Source organism: Mirounga leonina, unplaced genomic scaffold, assembly GCF_011800145.1.
Source record: "Mirounga leonina isolate KUSES-001 unplaced genomic scaffold, KU_Mleo_1.0 Mir_173, whole genome shotgun sequence".
NCBI lineage: Eukaryota > Metazoa > Chordata > Mammalia > Carnivora > Phocidae > Mirounga > Mirounga leonina.
In genome coordinates, this window is record NW_023270447.1 from 17567389 (window position 1) to 17587233 (window position 19845).

The 19845-nt window shown below is 41.3% G+C and overlaps 2 long non-coding RNA genes across 2 annotated transcripts in view; both read left to right on the plus strand.

The window, feature by feature from the left end:
* LOC118019143 overlaps window positions 1-19845 on the plus strand; it is a 69880-nt gene that overhangs the window by 13547 nt on the left and 36488 nt on the right. The window lies entirely within an intron of this gene.
* On the plus strand, window positions 329-3888 carry LOC118019144. The gene is made up of 2 exons (XR_004681585.1): window positions 329-497; window positions 1660-3888. It is a non-coding gene; the product is annotated as an uncharacterized LOC118019144 (long non-coding RNA).

Genomic DNA, 19845 nt, shown 5'->3' on the forward strand with positions numbered 1-19845 from the left:
GATGTTAGCTCAGAAAGTGATGGAAGGTAGCAGAGTAAAGGGTAACAATACTTCAGGGTATTGAGTCTTGATGATTCCATGGGTTTTCTGGGTGGTCTCCTAGCGTAAGAGTATCTATCTCACTTTTGTTCTTTTTTTTTTTTTTTTTAATTTTTATTTATTTGAGACAGAGAGAATGAGAGACAGAGAGCATGAGAGGGAGGAGGGTCAGAGGGAGAAGCAGACTCCCTGCCGAGCAGGGAGCCTGATGCGGGACTTGATCCAGGGACTCCAGGATCATGACCTGAGCCGAAGGCAGTCGCTTAACCAACTGAGCCACCCAGGCGCCCCTCACTTTTGTTCTTGAATGTCCCTGTGTAGTGGCTGCACAAGGCTGCTAAGCAGAAATCCATGTCATCCTTTGGTATCTCAGGATCAAAAAAATAAACCTCCTGCCTCATGAAGGTGATTGTGGGAGTTGATCTGCGCTGACTCCAGGGTTCCTGTTGCTGAGCAAGGTGAGTTGGGCTCTTAATATGACAGTTTCTTGGAAGCCCAGAGTTTTCCCAAGTAGGAATCATTATCCAATGTAGGGTGCTGGAAAGGGTCTCTGGTGAAAGGCATGGTAAAGTGCAGAGTGAGACGCTGGTCTGAGGGTCTTTCATCTTTTTTAGAGCCTCCAACTTTCCAGTCTTTGTTAGGAAGATCTCCCCTATCCTCAGTTTATAGTATAGTCTTCAACGTTTTCTTGCAATATTTTTTTCACTGTTTTGCTCTCCATATTTTTATCCATTTGGATTTTTTTATGTGTAATATATAAGATTAGAGTCCATTTTACTTTCTTCCATGGGGATAATTCATAAATATGGCTGTCGATTATGGATTTTCTATTTTGTTTTACCAGTTTTCCATTTCTGTTTGACTTTATAATATGTTCTATACGGCAAGACTATTCTTTTTATGTGTTTCTTTGTTATTTTCAGTCATTTTTCATGTGAATTTAAAGATAATTATGAAATTTCATTAAAATTATTGTTTAGATTCTAATTGGAACTAATTCAATGTACATATTAGTCTGAGGAAGCTGACTTTTTAAACTAGGAGGGTCTTCTTCCCCAAGAACATAGTGTAACTTTCCATTATCAAGATCTTGTTGTATATATTCTAATACATTTATTTCATTTAAGCCTGTGTCTTTCTTATTAAACAGATCTCTAAGTGTATTATAATTTTGGTTACTTAAATGAAATACTTTACTCATTTCTTTTACTAATGCTTGCCAGTAGAATAAAGTTACAATTTTTTTTAATGTTTATCATATATTCATTCAGCCACCTTACCAAAGAATGTAAAGTTACATGGTAAGACTGGGGACTGGGTGGGAATTGAATGTGTTGGGGTCTGTGGGGACAAGGCTGGGTTGGCCTGGAGCCTGAGAGTATTAGGAAAGGAAGCAGACCAAGCACTAGAAGAAGAATTGGTTGTGTGTTCAGGGCATTGTGTTAGTAGGAGTCTCTTCCACTGTGAGCAGCTGTGAGTAACAGAAGTCTAAAAAACAGTGGAGTACTTAGAATAATGTTTATTTCTCTCTTACACAAAGAAGTCTATTATAGGCAATTCAGGCTCTGTAGTTCCCAGGAATCCAGACTACTTCTAGCTTTATATTCTGCTATTCTTCAGATGTAGTCCTCATCATTATGGTCTAAGATGAACTCCAGGCATCACATCCATGTTCCAGTAGAAGGATGGAGGAAGGGGAAGAAGAGACAAAGGGCATATCATAGGTATATCATAAAGAAATTTTCCAGAAGCTGCCACACAATCTCTACTCACCTTATTGACCAGAACTGAATAATATGGTCACGTCTAGCTCCAAGGGATGCTGGGAAATATTTTTATTCAAGATCAAAATTCTAAAGATTATAAGGATTTTTTATTCCAAATCAGGATTCTAAAATAGTGATAACAGACATTGGGATTGGCAACCAGCAGTCTCTGATGCAGATATGTTTGTGGGGAGGTGGGGACATGTGTTTTCTTTTGTAGCCCTCAGCTGCTAGTGCAGAAAGGAGAGGGAGAAGTTGAATGGAACATGGTGCAGAGGATTGGGGGTTAGCAGAAGAAAAGGAGTGCAGGCATAGAGGGTGTGGATGAGAGAACAGTTTTGTTGGAAAGGAAAGAAGGCTGGGGGATGATGAACTAGTAGAAAGATGAGGGATCAAGGGATTAGTGATCTCAGAGAGGCTGAAAAGCAGATGCACAGCTAGATGGCTGGGAGGCCATGTCAGCAAATGGCATATTTGTGGGGCACCTGGGTGGCTAATCGGTTAAACATCCTACTCTTGTTTTCAGCTCAGGTCATGATCTCAGTGTTGTGAGATCGAGCCCCATGTTGGGCTCTGCACTGGGTGTGGAGCCTGCTTAAGATTCTCTCTTTCCCTCTCCCTTCCTCTTAAAAAAAAAAGTATCACTTCATAATGAATAAACCAATAATTAAAAAAAAAGAAAGAAAATGGTGTATTTGGCAGTGACAAGAGGAACAATGTGGCTGTGGCAATGGGTGATGGATGTGGAAGGGTGATCAGGGTCATTCAATGTAAGGAACGTAATGAATGGCATTGGAGGGTTCTCCCCCTGTACACTGAACTGCTCCAGGAGGATAGCAGGAGTAGGGAGACAGAGAAATGCAGGGAAGCTGGTGTAGTTAGATAGTGTGAGCCCCAAAGGAGTTACACTGGAGGAGAGTAATGGTCTTGAAACACGCAGGAGTCTGAGGACACTGATCCCACCTAGGGGCTTCATCTGCTGAACCAGGTAGATACATAGGCATGAGCAAACAAGAAGTCATCCCTCAGGATGGCTGTAGAAGATGCTTGTGATCAGGGGATAACTGGGTCTCAGGGAAGTCCAAGAAGAGAAGAGAGCCTTCTGTGATAAGGTGAAGGATGAAGGATTGATTTGCCATGGAATGAAGGATTCCAGTGGTCACAGAGGGAAATTTTGCAGGAAAGAGGAACAATTGGTGTTTGGGAGAAGAGCCATGGGACAGTATGGGGTTGAGAATGTGAGAACGAATGAGAAGTTTCACATTTTGGACAGTGACCTAAGTCTACAAGATGTAACATCTAGGCATAGTGAGTCCACACAGATCTCTGGGGTCAGGTTGTCTTGGGGAAGACCCAAGCTGTGGCTCTAGAGTGACTTGGGCTGCTGGCTGTGGGTTCTGGGTGGTCAGAGATCACACCAGGAATTTCCAACGACCTAAATGTGGAGCAGTTGCTGGTAAAAAGAGATCCTTTCCTTCCTTGGAAGCCTCCCTTGCCTAGCTTCTAAGGCTTCCAGGATAAAGTTTGAGCTCAGAAACAGCCATCACTCACCCTGCCAGCTGCTAGAAAGAGCTCTGGCTGCCCAACAATCCTGAGAACCATGTTCTTCTAACATTTATTTTGATTTAAAATCTTATGTTTGAGATGGACTTTTCATTCTTGACAGTGGGCTGGGTTTAGCCTATTCATTAGGTGTGGAACTCCTGGCTTGTGGTTAATCCTGATTGGAAAACAGTATAAACACATTTCCTGGTAAATGTATAAATATATATAGATGTTGGTTGTTCCCCTCCCTACCACTAACATACACTGTAGAAGCAATTTGAAGCAATTTAGATGTGCTCAGCATCTGGCCATCATAAAAGGTTTCAAATGAGTCATGATTTTGCACCAACAGAGAGGGCTTGTCTTGCTTGTGGAGAGAATTGTATTTACCTCTCGTTCTGCTTGTGACTCTCTCTATTACTTTATGATGATCAGTCTGATTTATGTGTTAAAGAGACTGGTGAGATAAGGATTTAGAGAAGGGAAGCAAAGAGAAGAGAAGGAGGGCCCAGACAGCTACATATTCAAGGCAAAACAACCAGTTTTGGGGAGAATGACCTGTTTTTGCTTTTGAGAAGCCAAACAAACAAACAAACCTAGTGGAAAGAGCCTCATTTTGTGAGTTAGGAGATGGCCTCTATTAGCTGTAGGCAACTCAATCTCTTGGCACCTCAGTTTGCTTATCTGATAAGTGGGCCCAATAATGATTGCCCTATCCAGTTGAGAGAGGAAAGGAGAGCTCTTGCTTGAGAGCACTGTTGGGTGCCGGCTGTGGTGTGGGCTCCTTAAATATGCCATCTCATTTAATGCCCAAGAGAATTCCATGAGGGACGTGGCATTAAGCCATTCTTCAGCTGAAAGAACTGAGACATGGAGAGTCTAAGTGGCTTGACCAAGATCGGCTGAAAGAACTGAGACATGGAGAGATTAAGTGGCTTGACCAAGATCATAAAGCTTAGCAGGACTCAAACCCACATCTGTCTGGCTCCAAATCCTGTGTTCTTCCCATTACTTCATGCTGACAGTGAGGTCAAAGAACACATCCTAGTCTCCTCCCAGGGAGGGGAAAAGCACCAATTTGGCTTCCCAGTTGTAAGGCCCAAGATGTCCTTGGGTCCTTGGCCCCCACAGAGAGCCCAACCAAGCCCAGTTCTGTTTCCTCAGAGCCCTGCTGTCTGCTGTGGGAGCAGGTGGGTTGTTAATCTGATAAACGGCTTCCTGCTGAGGTGGGAGCTCAAACTAAAGGGCTGCTGAATTGCCCTCCACAGTGGCAGGTGGGAGACTCCAGTGCTTTCACCCACAGAATTGCTTTAGGACTAGTGGAAAGAGCCTCATTTTGTGATAGGAGATGACCTCTACTAGCTATAGGCCAGTGGGAGACCTGGCTTTGCCTCTTGCTAGTACGTGACCTTAAGTTGTCTGCCTTTCAGTTCCCCCATCAGTGCAATGTGGGTAGAAATGCATAGCTTAAAGTGTGGATGTTGGGCGTATTAAGTGAAAAAATGTGAGAAATGTGCCTAGCACCTTTGTCCTACATTATATACCACCAAGTAAAAGGCGGCTGTTGTTTCCATGGGGGAGGCGGGCGACTTATAGGGGTGCTGTTCAGGCGTTGAGTAGTTTTTGTGTCCCATCCCTTACATCCACGTCATAGCCAGTCATTTTTTCTAAATACCCTGTGTCAGCTTCTGGGGAAAAGCATCTGTGACACAGGCAGCATCCTTGCCTCCGTAGAGCTCACACGTGGCAGGGAAGTCTCTGGTCCAGTCACAGAGGGCGCAGGGTCTATGAATCTGAGCTTGCCTGGCCCAGTGGGGTCTCTGGGTTCAGGCATGGAACTTGGAGAAAGGGCTCATTGCCGGTCTCCTTGGTAGGAAGTCCAGGCTCCATGGAGAGTTTGGTGATGGATTAGTGGAAGGTGCACAGAAGCTAAGCAAACTAATAAGACGAGTATTAACTAGTTACTAGCTGTATAGGGAGGAAAGAGAATGATGGAACACTGCAGAGCCTGTAATAGTGTTAGAAGTGATGATGATGTAAACATTACATCCAACTAAAAAATGATACTGAAAGGTTGGAAGAGGGGAAGGGTGGTGTGTGAGTGGGATATGGTGGTTTCCAGTAATGGTGAAGAAAACTTAAATCCTCATCTTCTATAAGCATTGATTATATAGAGAGTGGGAACGCCAGGGAAGGAAATGCAGAGAGTGGCTGCTTTTCAAAACAAGTCTTACAGAATTTTTTGAATTATTGAACTGCGTGAATATGGACATGATTTGAAGCCAGGTCATGCCACTTGCTAGCTGTGTGACCTTAGGCAAGTCACTCAACTTCTCTGTGCCTCAGTTACATCATTTGTTGAACACCAGGTAATTGTACTTACTTCAGAAGGTTGTTGTTAGGGTGAACTAGTTTAATCTATGTAAAATATTTGGAATAGTGCCTGGTACAGAGTAAAAGCTATGTAGGTGTTACTGTTGTAATTATGTACAGGCATTACTTTGAAATATATTAAAATAAAAATTGTGCTGAATCTTAAAAAAAAGTTTTTACCTAATACTGGTGGTCCCTATATATTTACTTATATGTCTTTATGTCCCATTAAACAAATTCTCTGTAAGGAATATATTTTTTCTTTTTTAAGATTTTATTTGTTTGTTGGGGCGGGGGGGGAGAGAGAGAGAGAGAGAGAGCGCACAACCAGGGGGAAGGAGAAGCAGGCTCTCCGCTGAGCAAGGAGCCTGATGCAGGACTCAATCCCAGGACCCTGGGATCATGACCTGAGCCGAAGGCATATGCTTAACTGACAGCCACCCAGGCATCCCAGGAATATATTTTCTTATCCTCCATTTTCATCTAAAGAAGCTGAGGCTCAGAGAACTTTAACCACCTGCTCAAGATCAAGCAGCTGGTTATTGCCAATTGCCCCAATGGTAGGACTTCAGTTGGGTCAGTCTGGCCACAAATCCCAGCCTTTTCCCATTTTGCCTATTGTGCGCGTGGGTTTACTGAATGTTTTATAGCGCAGGCTAACTATAAGCTACTGCGGGGAGCGCAGGAGACAGCGGAATCTGGTCCTCTGTGCCTCTTTGAGAAAGGGCACAGAGCACCCTGGAGGGCACTTAGTGAGTGGTCCCAGATGGGAAGGCCTGGCCTAAGGTGAGTACTCAATAAATTTTGGTTGAATGAATGAATGTGCATGGTTCTGAAGCCCCAGGCAGATGTTAGGACCCTCCCCAGGAATGTGGGCTGTGTGTGGGGGGAGGGGACAACTTCAGGGGAGACTCAAAAACTCCATGCTGCCTAGATGCTAAAAAACTCAGGCTGCCAGGTTAGGCCTACCCACCCTGTGCTTAACCCCCAGCTAGCCTGCCTCCCAGGGCCTGGAGCTGCACAAGATGAAGACTGTGAAATTTCATATATTCCTAAAAAAAAGAAAAAAAAAAGAAGCCAGAAACTGTCACAGACCTTCATATTAATGTTAAATTTATTACTCCCATCCGCAAAGTGTCCCAGAACCCCACTTCTGTAGATATCCTCAGTCTTGCTAACATGAGCAAGCTAGCTTGCTTGCTGTGTCACTTTCCACACACACAAAAAAGTCTCAAGGCTTTACTTGGAGAAACAAAGTTGTGATAGGTATGTTTACTGGTTTTATGGAAGTGAACCTTAGAGAAGTGGGTTAGAAAGGTCTTCAGCAGTAGCTTCCTCTCCCACTTAGTAAATAAATATTCCTTCTTTGTCTTAGAAGCTTTCTCCGAGAAACTCCTAATGCAACTGAGTTGCTTTCCCAAACTCTGAAAAGCCAAGGGCTGCTAGGCGGCCCCATGGTCTCTCAACCTCTAAACAAGGCTGGAGGATCCAAACAAATTCTGGGCTTAAAAACCAAATTGTGCTCTGACTCAAACCAGAACCCAGTCCACAGGTTCAGCTCTCCCTGTGGCAGTGACCCTTGTTCTGCAACGGAAGCGGGGGCGGGGGCGGAGGGCTCTTAGTTTAGCTCCACAGACGGGGTGGCTGCCCTCATCCCAGGTGGCTTTTGATTGAAAGAGGCCCACGTGGAGCTTCCTCTGTCTCTCCTAAGCTAATTGGGCTTTTTTGTTGCCACGGACTGGGAGTGTGAGACCTGGTTTCCAGCGATTGCTCTGCTAAAAGTGACCTCCCGCCAAGTAAACCTGTGTCTTGATTTGTGCTTCTTTAAAGTGAGGGGGTTTAGAGTAACTGGGTGATTTTCACATTTCTTCCTCTAGTAGCGAGGCTCTTTGTACAAAGGAAATCTGTCTGGGTGCCGCATGTGGAAGAGGTAGAGCCGCTCGGCTTACTTTGAAGGTGGACTTTCTCTCTCTCTCTCCCTGTGTGGTCCTACTGGTTGTGGCTCTAAACTTCTCTGTGTGTGTGTGTGTGTGTGTTTTAAACTTTTGTGTTTTAATTTTTCCCCCACAGTTGGATAGTACGTTAATAGGACAGGGGAAGAAGGACCAGAAAGAGGTAAAGATGTGATAGCAAATTAACACATCACAGGCTATGCTTTTCCACATCACAAAGGAAGATAAAAGGTATTATAGAAGATTTTAGTAAATTGTTTCTCTGAAAAGTCTTAGGGATTATGACATGAAATTACATTAAGTTGCAGGAGTTCATCTTCAAAAGAATAACATTAGAGTACGTTCAGTGGACACTGCTTTGGCCATGTGACCCTTGCAGGTTAAGGGGTCGGATGAACATCCAGGGGCCTGGCTTTTCCTGCTCCTGTAAGTAGTACGAGTTTTCACTGCTACCATAGTTCATTTTATTGCTATCTTATTTTTGTCACAGGCCCTGTGGGCTTGGTTGGGCCAAGGGTCACCCAGAAAATAACTAGCTTCCACTTTCTTTAATTATGCAAACTAGAGCTAGGTGACTGAGATCTTGCCTTTGGTCTGCAAGACATAGGGAGTTTTGCAAGCCCTAGGGGAGTGCAGAATTTCCTGAAGATGTTGCAAGGTGGCCAGCTTTCTTCTGAAGTCATGCAATATTCTCCTTCGCTTTGGTTATGACTGCAGAGGTGCTGGGAAGCCAACTGAAAACTAGCACCTTGGAGTGGGCTTCTCTCCACTGGCCCCAGAAGTGAGGCCTGCTCCTTCATAGGGAAGGGCTTGGGGAAGCTGCTCTCACATAAACGTGTTTGGTCCAATTCCACCTCTCCGTTACTTCACTGGCAGTCAGTTTTCTAAAACATGAGCATTTTTTGCTGACGGAAGGACATGCAAAGGCTTGGAAATTTAGAGAGCAGAGAGCTGGATGGCTCAGATTTTATGAAAGTTCCTATTCCTATTTAATTTGGTAAAGGACATAGGAATTCCCAGAGAAGGCAAGTTTCGTGGAGGAAGACCAAATTTCATCGGAGAATTTTATCTGCGGGCTCCCAGGGCATCCCCAGCCACCACTGCCCCCCACCTCTCAGCCTCCAGGTTGCCCGCAGAGGCCACAGAAGCCAGGCCCAGTCCCACTCAGGCGTCCTGGGCACACTGCAGGGGAGAAGTACCCCCTGCTCCCCACTGTACCCATAGCCTGGGAGAGGTGGGCTTCTAGACATTCTTACTCTGATTTTTCTACCAGGGTGTATAGTGTGCAGCTAGTAAAGACACTCAGATTTCAGAATGGTATCTCTTACTTTGGTCTAGGTAAATCTTTAAGGTAGGAAGATCAGCTGGTTTTTGGACAGGACTATAAGCAGAAGATGCTAAATAATCCCTTATAGAGACTTCACTAAGTATATGAAGCTTGGTGGGATTTTGGGGATTTTTAAGTGTTTGAGAATCACATGGGAATGAAATGATTCAAAGGACAAGATTTAAAAAATATATAAAGTCATTCTCTGAAAATAATAGCATATGAATTAATTCCTGAAGTATTTAAATAGAAAGTGAAACTGAATCACAGCTTACTTTTCGTAGTAAAACTATTTAGAATGCAAGTCTTCTTCCCTGAAAGAGCAACAGGGTTTTTATAAAAACATTTCTTCCCGTTCTCTGAAATTTGGAGTTCACAAGAAGGCTTGGGGGTTACGCTTTATTGAAGGTGACCCTTTACTTCAATGGCAAAGAATGCCACATGCGGGGTCAAGGACTGGCGTTCTGGAAAGGAGGGGTGTAGGCTCTGAGTCAGCAGAGCATATGACTGAACCACAGTTTGGGTCAGACACCCAAGTCTAGGGAAGCAGCTGCTTGAATCTTGTGTATGTTGAGAGCTGAACGAATGGCAATATCAGTGTAGAGAGGGACCTCACAATAGCTTGAGGTTAGCTTGGGTGAGCTGGAGCTCCGTATATATCAAGGGCCCAGAGAAAGTATAGGAAAAGTTAGGGAAGAATAGATAAGGGCCCCAGGGAAAAGGATCTTTCTGAAGAAAGTTGATTTTGTAGGTTTTTCATTTGTAGGGTGGTAGAGTCCCTTACCCTCCCATCTGCTTGAAAATACATTACTGCCCCAGGAGAGTGCTAGTCCTTTTAATGTGCTTCCAACCCTAGTTGACCCCATCTTCTTAATCGTGTCTGCTGCTTTTCTCCGTTTTCTCCAACTTCAGACTTCCGTGTCTTAAAAAGAATACCCCTTGGGTCTTACTTGCCTCTGGGCCCTTCCTCTTGAGGCTGCCCCAGTCTGAGCCATCTCTCTTCCTTCCTATCCCCCTATTTCCACTTCTTAACCCCATCCATCCTTCCCTGCCATCACAAGTATTCCCTCTTATCTCTGACCACCACAGCATACTCTGTGCTTTTACGTGGTATGACCATAAAATTTAATGTCCAAATCAGAATACTTTCAGAAGTAAAAGGGGGTGCTTGTAATTAATCATGATGCTGAGATAATGGGTATAAACTAGGGACTGTCCCAGGCAAGCCAGAGTGCTTGTTCCTTCAAGGCATTTAACTTCGTCATGGCTCCCTCCTGTAGGAAGGCAGAAGATTCTGAGGGCAATGCCTGTCTTGTCTTTGCATCCCTGCTCATGGCCAGTCAGTACTTTTTTATAAAATAAACTTTTTATTTTGAAATAATTATAGATTTGCAGAAAGTTGGGGAGAAGTACAGAGTTCCCACATACCCCTCACCCACCTTCCCCCATTATTTACAATTTGCATTTCCTTGGCACATTTGTTAAAACTAAGAAACTCTATTGATTTATTACTATTAACTAAACTCCAGACCAGTTTTTCTATTAATGTCCTCTTTCTGTTCTCATCCAGATCAGGATACCATACTGCATTTAGTTTACATGTCTCCCCTGATCTGTGACAACTTTTCAGTCTTTCCTTGTTTTTCATGACTTTGAGCCTTGAGGGGTCCTGGCCAAATTTTCTGAAGAAATGTGCCCAAACTGGATTTGTCTGTTTTTGCATAATTAGACCCAGGTTATGGTTTTGGGGAAGAATACCACAGAATTGAAGTGCCTTCTCATCACATATATCAGGGGGCACATGATAGGCACCTTATAGCCCCAGGGACGTGAACCTTCATCACTTGGTAAAGCCGGTGTTTTTCCTTTCCCTATTCTATGGAAGCAGTTCACTAAGTTGAAACCACTCTCAAAGGGTGGACTAAGCTCCACCTCCTGCAAGGAATACTATCTTCAAATAGTATTATTCATTGATTTATTTCAAAACTGATGTTTATTTTCTGACCTTACTTCTGTTTTCTGTTTAAGAGCCTGGGGACAAACAGCTAGCTTAAGATCACCTAATCGGGGCGCCTGGGTGGCTCAGTTGGTTAAGCGACTGCCTTCGGCTCAGGTCATGATCCTGGAGTCCCGGGATCGAGTCCCGGGATCGAGTCCTGCATCGAGTCCCGCATCGGGCTCCCTGCTCGGCGGGGGGTCTGCTTCTCCCTCTGACCCTCCCCCCTCTCGTGTGCTCTCTGTCTCTCTCATTCTCTCTGTCTCAAATAAATAAATAAATAAAATCTTAAAAAAAAAAAAATCACCTAATCGTTTTTCCTACCCATTCAGTGGCCTGAGCAGTGGATGCTGCAGATGAGTCTGCAGTGGAAGGCCATGCACGCCTTTCTTCAGCAGGAAACACTTGTTTACTTTTTGATACTGCGAGATGCTCCAGGCTCATCTTGTATTTTTTCTACCTCAGCCTTAGAACTAGAACTTAGAACCAATTTCCAAAGCAGACTTGGTTCCTTTTATTGGAAAATGACATTTAGAAACCAAGATATAGCACAGGTCTTGGGAGCTGAACTGAAATCTGCTCTGGTCCTCCTGAACGAACATAAACCTGGTAGGGGTGTGTAGGAGGCAGATGCAGCACCCCCAAAGCTGCTGGCCTTGAGGTGACCAGGGGACAGAGATGGTTGTGGTCCAATTGGGCATTAGTTCATTTGGCTTCCTAATGTTTCTGTGGTGAGCTACTGTGTCCTTACTCGAGGGCCCTACACCTGCAGGGTGGGGGAGAAAAGTAAAGCAATGTCTCAGGGCCCAGAGAGGGGAGCAGTGGGATACAGCAGCTTCTTCCCCTCTTTACCCTGGAGAATTGTCATTAGTAGGCCAGAGGGAGGGGCCCTGTCATCTATGATTTTTAAAAATTTTGTTTAAAATTTTTTTATTGAGGTATAATCAACATAACATTTTATTTCAGGTGTACAACATGATTTTATATTTGTATATATAGTGAAATCACCACAGTAAGTCTAGTCGACATCTGTCCCCACACATAGCTACAAAATGTTTTTCTTGTAATGAGAATTTTTAAGATCTACTCTCTTAGCACCCTTCAAATAGGAAACACAGTATTATTAACCATAGTCACCATGCTATACATCACATTCCCACAACTTAATTATTTTATAACAGGAGGTTGGTACCTTTGTCTCCTTTTACCCATTTTACCCACCCTCCCTTGAAACCACCAGTCTGCTCTCTGTATCTTTGAGCTTGGTTTTTAAATATTCTAAAACTTTTATTGGTAGATTGCACATACAAGTGAGATCATATGGTATTTGTCTGTCTCTGTCTGACTTCTTTCATTTAGCATAATACCCTGTAGGTACATCCATGTTGTCTCAAATGGCACAATCTTATTCTTTTTTATGGATATGTAATATTCTCTTGTGTATATATGGCGCATTTTCTTTATCCTTTAATTAGTCAGTGGGCATTTAAGTTGTTCCCCTGTCTTGGCTATTGTAAATAGTGCTGCAGTGAACATGGGGGTGCACATATCTTTTAGAATTAGTGTTTTTGTTTCCTTTGGATAAATACCCAGAAGTGGAATTTACTGGGTCATATGGTAATTCTACTTCAATGTTTTTAAAGATTTTATTTATTTATTAGAGAGAGAGAGCACAAGTGAGGGGAGGCTCAGAGGGAGAAGCAGACTCCCACTGAGCAAGGAGCCATATGCGGGGCTTGATCCCAGGACCCTGAGATCATGACCTGAGCTGAAGGCAGACGCTTAACCAACTGAGCCACTCCGGCACCCCTCTACTTCAATTTTTGAGGAACTCCATTACTGTTTTCCACAGTGGCCGCACCAATTTACATTTCCACCAACAATGCATGAAGATTCTCTTTTCTCCCATCCTCGCCAACACTTGTTATTTCTTGTCTTTTTTTTTTTATTGACATATAAGTAACATACAATGTTAATAGTTTCAGTTGTATAACATATAAATTCAACAATTTTATACATTAATCAGTGCTCATCTTAAGTGTAGTCACCATCTGTCACCATACAGCGTTATTAAAATATTACTGACTATATTCCCTATGTTGTATTTTTCATCTCTGTGACATTTATTTTATAACCGGAAGTTTGTACCTCTTTTTTTTTTTAAGATTTTATTTACTTATTTGCCAGAGAGAGAGCGCATACAAGCAGGGGGAGTGGCAGGCAGAGGGAGAAGTAGGCTCCTGATGTGGGACTCGATCCCAGGACCCTGAGATCATGACATGAGCTGAAGGCAGACGCTTAACCATCTGAGCCACCCAGGCGCCCCGGAAGTTGGTACCTCTTAATCCCCTTCATCCATTTGTCCATCTCTCCACACATCTCCCCTCTGGCAACTACCAGTTTGATCACTGTATTTAAGAGACTTTTTAATTTGTTTTGTTTTTTAGATTCCACGTATAAGTGAAGTCATACAGTATTTGTCTTTCTCTGACTTATTCCACTTAGAATAATGCCCTCTAGGTCCATCCATCTTGTCACAAATGGCAAGATTTCATTCTTTTTTATGGCTGAGTAATAATCCATTATATATATGTATATGCACATATACCACCTCTTCTTTATCCATCTATTAGTGAGCTTGGGTTCATTATTGGAACTGGGTTGCTCCATATCTTGGCTATTGTAAATAATGCTGCAATAAACATAGGGGTGCATATATCTTTTTGAATTAGTATTTTTGTTTTCTTTGGGTAATACCTAATAATGGGTTTACTGGATTGTAGGTTATTTCTATTTTTAATTTTTTGAGCAAGCTCCATACTGTTTTTCACAGTGGCTGCACCAATTTACACTCCCACCAGCAAAGCACAAGGGTTGTCTTCTCCATATCCTTGCTAACACTTGTCATTCTTGTCTTTTTGATTCTAGCTGTCTGTACTAGTTTGTAGTGATATGTCATTATGGTTTTGATACGCATTTCCTTGATGATTAATACTATTGAGCATCTTTTCATGTGTCTGTTGGCCATCTACTGTCTTTGAAAAAATGTCTATTCAGGTCCCCTGCCCATTTTTATTTTTATTTTATTTTTTTAAAAGATTTATTTATTTATTTATTGAGGGAATCTCAAGCAGACTCAGTGCTAAGTGTGGAGTCTGATGTGGGGCTTGATCTCAGGACCCTGGGATCATGACCTGAGCTGAAACCAAGAGTTGGACACTTAACCTACTGTGCCACCCAGGCATCCCTCTGCCCACTTTAAAAAAATATTTTGATTCTAGTATAATTAACATATAGTGTTATATTAGTTTCAGCAGTACAATATAGTGATACAACAATTCTGTACATTACTCCGTGCTCATTATAAGTGTCCTCTTAATTCCCTTCACCTGTTTTACCCAGCCCCTACCCACTTCTCCTCTGGTAACCCTTGTTTGCTTTGTATAGTTGAGAGTCTATTTTTTTGCTTTATCTCTTTTTTTTTTTCTCTTCATGTTTCTTAAGTTGTACATTTGAGTGAAATCATATGGAATTTGTCTTTCTTTGACTTATTTAACTTAGCATTATACTTGCTACATCCATCCATGTTGTTGCAAATTGCAAGATTCCATTCTTTTTTATGGCTGAGTAATACTCCATTGTGTGTCTACATACGTATATGTAGACACACACACACACGGTATACACAAACACCACCTCCTCTTTATCCATTCATCTATGGATGGACACTTGGGTTGCTTCCATAGTTTGGCTATTGTAAATAATGCTGCAGTAAACATAGGGATGCATATATCTTTTTGAATTAGTGTTTTTATATTCCTTGGGTAAATACCCAGTAGAGCAATTACTGGATCATTGGGCAGTTCTATTTTTAATTTTTTGAGGGACCTCTATATTGTTTTTTCACCATGGCTGCACCAGTTTGTATTCCCACCAGCAGTGCAAGAGAGTTCCTTTTTCTCCACATCTTCGCCAACACTTGTTTCTTGTGTTTTTGATTTTAGCCAGTCTGACAGGTACAAGGTGATACCTCATTGTGGTTTTGATTTGCATGTTGCTGATGATGAGTGCTACTGAGCATCTTTTCATGTGTGTGTTGGCCATCTGTATGTCTTCTTTGGAGAAATGTCTGTTCATGTCTTCTGCCCATTTTTTAATTGGATTATTTGTTTTCTTGGTGTGCATTTCCTTTGCCCATTTTTAACTGGAATTTATTTTGTTTTGGTGCTAGGTTATATAAGTTCTTAATATATTTTGGATATTAACCCCTTATCAGATCTCTCCTTTCTTTGCAAATAGCCTCTCCCATTCAGTAGGTTGCCTTTTCATTTTGTTTCCTTTGCTGTGCTAAAGCTTTTTATTTTGGGGTAGTCTCAATAGTTTATTTTTGCTTTTGTTTCCATTGCCTGAGGTGACATAGCTAGAAAAAGTTGCTAAGGCTGATGTCAGAGAGGTTACTATGTTTTCTTCTAGGAGTTTTATGGTTTCAGAGCTCACATTTAGGTCTTCAATCCATTTTGAGTTTAATTTGTGTATGGGTGAGAAAGTGGTCCAGTTTCACTATTCTGCATGTAGCTGTCCAGTTTTCCCAGCACCTTATTAAAAAGATTGTCTTTTCTCCATTGTATATTCTTGCCTCTTTTGTTGTAGATTAATTAGCCATATAAGCATGGGTTTATTTCTGGGCTATTCTATTGATCTATTTGTTTTTGTTCCAGTACCATATACTCTTTTGATTACTATAGCTCTGCCGTATATGTTGAATCTGGAATTATGATACCTCCAGCTTTGTTCTTCTTTCTCAAGATTTCATTGGCTATTTGGGGTCTTTGTGGTTCAATACAAATTTTAAGATTATTCTAGTTCTGTGAAAAATGCTATTGGTATTTTCATAGGGATTGCATTGAATCTGTAGATTGCTTTGGGTAGTATGGACATTTTAACAGTTATTAATTCTTCCAAACCACGAGCATGGAATGCTTTCCATTTGTGTGGTCTTCAATTCCTTTCAGAGTTAGGGGTCTTTTACCTTCTTAACCAAGGAGGAGGTTAAAGATCTATAGGTATTTTATTCTTTTTGGTGCAATTGTAAATGGGATTGTTATCTTAATTTCTCTTACTGCTACTTCATTATTAGTGTAGAGAAAGACAACAGATTTCTATAAATTTTGAATCCTGCAACTTTACTGAATTCATTTATCAGTTCTAATAGGTTTTTTGGTGGAGTCTTTAGGGTTTTCTAGATATAGTATCATGTCTTCTCTTCTTCCTTACCAATTTGAATGCCTTTTATTTATTTATGTTGTCTGATTGCTGCAGCTGGGACTTCCAGTACTATGTTGAATAAAAGTGGTGAGAGAGTGGACATCCTTGTCTTGTTCCTGACCTCAGAGGAAAAGCTGTTTTTCACCACTGAGTGATGTTGGCTGTGTGTTTTTCATACATGGCCTTTATTATGTTTAGGTATTAAATTTTAGGTAATATTTAAACCGACTTTGTTGAGAGTTTTTCTCATGAATGGATGTTGTACTTTTTCAAATGCTTTTTTCCTGCATCTATTGAGAGGATCGTATGGTTTTTATATTTTGTCTTATTAATGTGATATATCACATTGATTTGCAATATTGAACCACCTTTGCATCCCTGGAATAAATCCTACTTGGTCGTTGTGAATGACTTTTTAAATGTATTGTTGAATTTGGTTTGCTTATATTTTGTTGAGGGTTTTTGTGTATACATTTATCGTAGATACTGGCCTGTAGTTTTATTTTGTTTTTGGGATCATGGTAATGTTGACCTCATAGAATGAGTTTGAAAGTTTTCCTTCCTCTTCTATTTGATGAAGTCTAACTTAAAGTTTTCTTTATGGATTGTATGTTTGGCATCATATGTAAGAACTCTCATTATAAACCAATGTCATGTAAGTTTTCTCCTGTTTGCTCTAAAAGTTATATACTTCCAGCTCTGACATTTAGGTCTCTGATCCATTTTGAATTTATTTTTGCATATGGTGGTAGGTAAGGGTCTAAATTCACCTTTTTTGTATCTGATATCCAAACATTCCAGCACCATTTGTTGAAGAGACCATCCTTTCTTCATTGCAAATCAATTGACCATAAATATGAGGGTTTACTCATGGACTCTCAATTCTGTTCCATTGATTTTTTTTTTTTTTTTTTTTTTTGTCGTGATAAGGGTACTCTTTAATCCCCATCACCTATTTCACCCATCTATCTACCCACCTCCCCTCTGGTAACCATCAGTGTATTCTCTATAGTTAAGGGTCTGTTTCTTAGTTTTTCTCTCTTTCTCTCTTCTTTGCTTCTTTGTTTTGTTTCTTAAATTCCACAGATGAGATCATATGATATTTGTCTTTCTCTGGCTTACTCACTTAGCATTATACTGTCTAGCTCTGTCCATGTCATTACAAATGGCAAGATTTCATTTTTTTATGGCTTAAAAATATATTCCATTGTATATAAATGCCACATCTTCTTTATCTGTTCATCTTTTGATGGACACATGGGCAGCTTCCATAGTTTGGCTATTGTAAATAATGCTGCAGTAAGCATAGGGGTGCATATATTCCTTTCAATTACTGTTTTTTGTATCCTTTGGATAAATATCCAGTAGTGCTGTTACTGGATCATAGGGTAGTTCTATATATAATTTTTTTGGGAAACTCCATATTGTTTTCCACAGTGGCTGCACCAGTTTGCATTCCCATCAAGAGTGCAAAAGAGGGCGCCTGGGTGGCTCAGTTGGTTAAGCGACTGCCTTCAGCTCAGGTCATGATCCCAGGGTCCTGGGATCGAGTCCCGCATCGGGCTCCCTGCTCGGCAGGAAGCCTGCTTCTCCCTCTCCCACTCCCCCTGCTTGTGTTCCCTCTCTCGCTGTGTCTCTCTCTGTCAAATAAATAAATAAAAAAAAATCTTAAAAAAAAAAAAAAAATGCAAAAGAGTTCCATTTTCTCCACACCCTTGCCAGCACTTGTTTCTTGTGTTTTTATGTTAGTCAGTGTGGCAGATGTGAGGTGATACCTCATTGTGGTTTTGATTTGCATGTTGCTGATGATGAGTACTATTGAGCATCTTTTCGTGTGTCTTTTGGCCATCTGTATATGTCTTTGGAGAAATGTCTGTTCATGTGTTCTCATTTTTTTCTTGGATTATTTGTTCTCTGGGTATTGAGTTGTATCATTTCTTTATATATTTTGGATACTAACCCTTTACTGGATATGTCATTTGCAAATATCTTCTCTTGTTCAGTAGTTGCCATTTAGTTTTCTTGATTTGTTTCCTTCACTGTGCAGAAACTTTGTTGGTGTAATCCCAGTAGTTTATTTTTGTTTTTATTCCCCTTGCCTCAGGAGACCTATCTAGAAAAATGTTGCTATGGCTAGTGTCAGAGAGATTACTGCCTATCTTCTCATCTAGGATTTTTATGGTTTCAGGTCTCACATTTAGGTCTTTAATCCATTTATAAGTTTATTTTTGTGCATGGTGTAAGAAAGTGGTCCAGTTTCTATCTTTAGCATGCGGTTGTCCAGTTTTCCGCACACCATTTGTTGAAGAGACTGTCTTTTTCCCATTGCACATTCATTCCTCCTTGGTGGAAGATTAATTGACCATAGAATTGTGGGTCTATTTCTGGGTTTTCTGTTCTATTCCATTGATCTATGTGTCTGTTTTTATGCCAGTACCATACTGTTTTAATTACTACCACTTTGCAATATAGCAAAAATCTGGAATTGTGATACTTCCAGTTTTTTCTCTTTTCTTTTTTAAGATCTTTTATTGGAGAGAGGTGGGGGAGGAGCAGGGCGAGAGCTCAAGTAGACTCCCCACTGACCACGGAGCCTGACACAGGGCTCAATCTCATGACCCTGAGATCATGACCTGAACCAAAATCAAGAGTTAGGTGCTTAACCTACTGAGCCACCCAGGTGCCCGTTTTTTCTTTCTCAAGATTGCTTTGGCTGTTCAAGGTCTTTTGTATTTCCGTACAAATTTTAGAATTGTTTTAGTTCTGTGAAAAATGCTATTGGTATTTTGATAGGGATTGCATTAATTGTATAGATCGCTTTGGGTAGTATAGACATTTAACAATATTTGTTCTTCCAGTCCATGAGCATGGAATAGTCTTTCCATTTCTTTGTGTCATCTTCATTTTTTTTTTAAAGATTTATTTGAGAGAGCGAGCATGAGCGGGGGTGGGGGAGCAGAGGTAGAGGGAGAAGCACACTCCCCGCTGAGCAGGAAGCCTGATGCAGGGCTTGATCCCAGGACCCTGGGATCATGACCTGAGCTGAAGGCAGCCACTTAACCAGCTGAGCCACCCAGGCGCCCCTCTTTATGTCATCTTCAATTTCACCAATGTTTTACAGTTTTCCGAGTACAGGTCTTTCACCTCTTTGGTTAAGTTTATTCTTTGATATTTTATTATTATTGGTGCAATTGTAAATGGGATTGTTTTCTTAATTTCTCTTTCTGCTGCTTCATTATTAGTTATAGGAATGCAACAGATTTCTGTACATTGATTTTGTATCCTGCGACTTTACTGAATTCACGTAACAGTTTTAGTGGTTTTTTGGTGGAGTCTTTAGGATTTTCTATGTATACAATCATGTCATCTGCAAATAGTGAAACTTCTACTTCTTCCTTACCAATTTGGATGCCTTTTATTTATGTTGTTGAATTGCTGTGGCTAGGACTTCCAGTACTATGCTGAATAAAAATGGTGAGAGGGGCATCTAGGTGGTGCAGTTGGTTAAACATCAGACTCTTGGCTTCAGCTAAGGTAGTGATCTCAGGATCATGGGATTGAGCTCCATATCAAGCTCTGCAC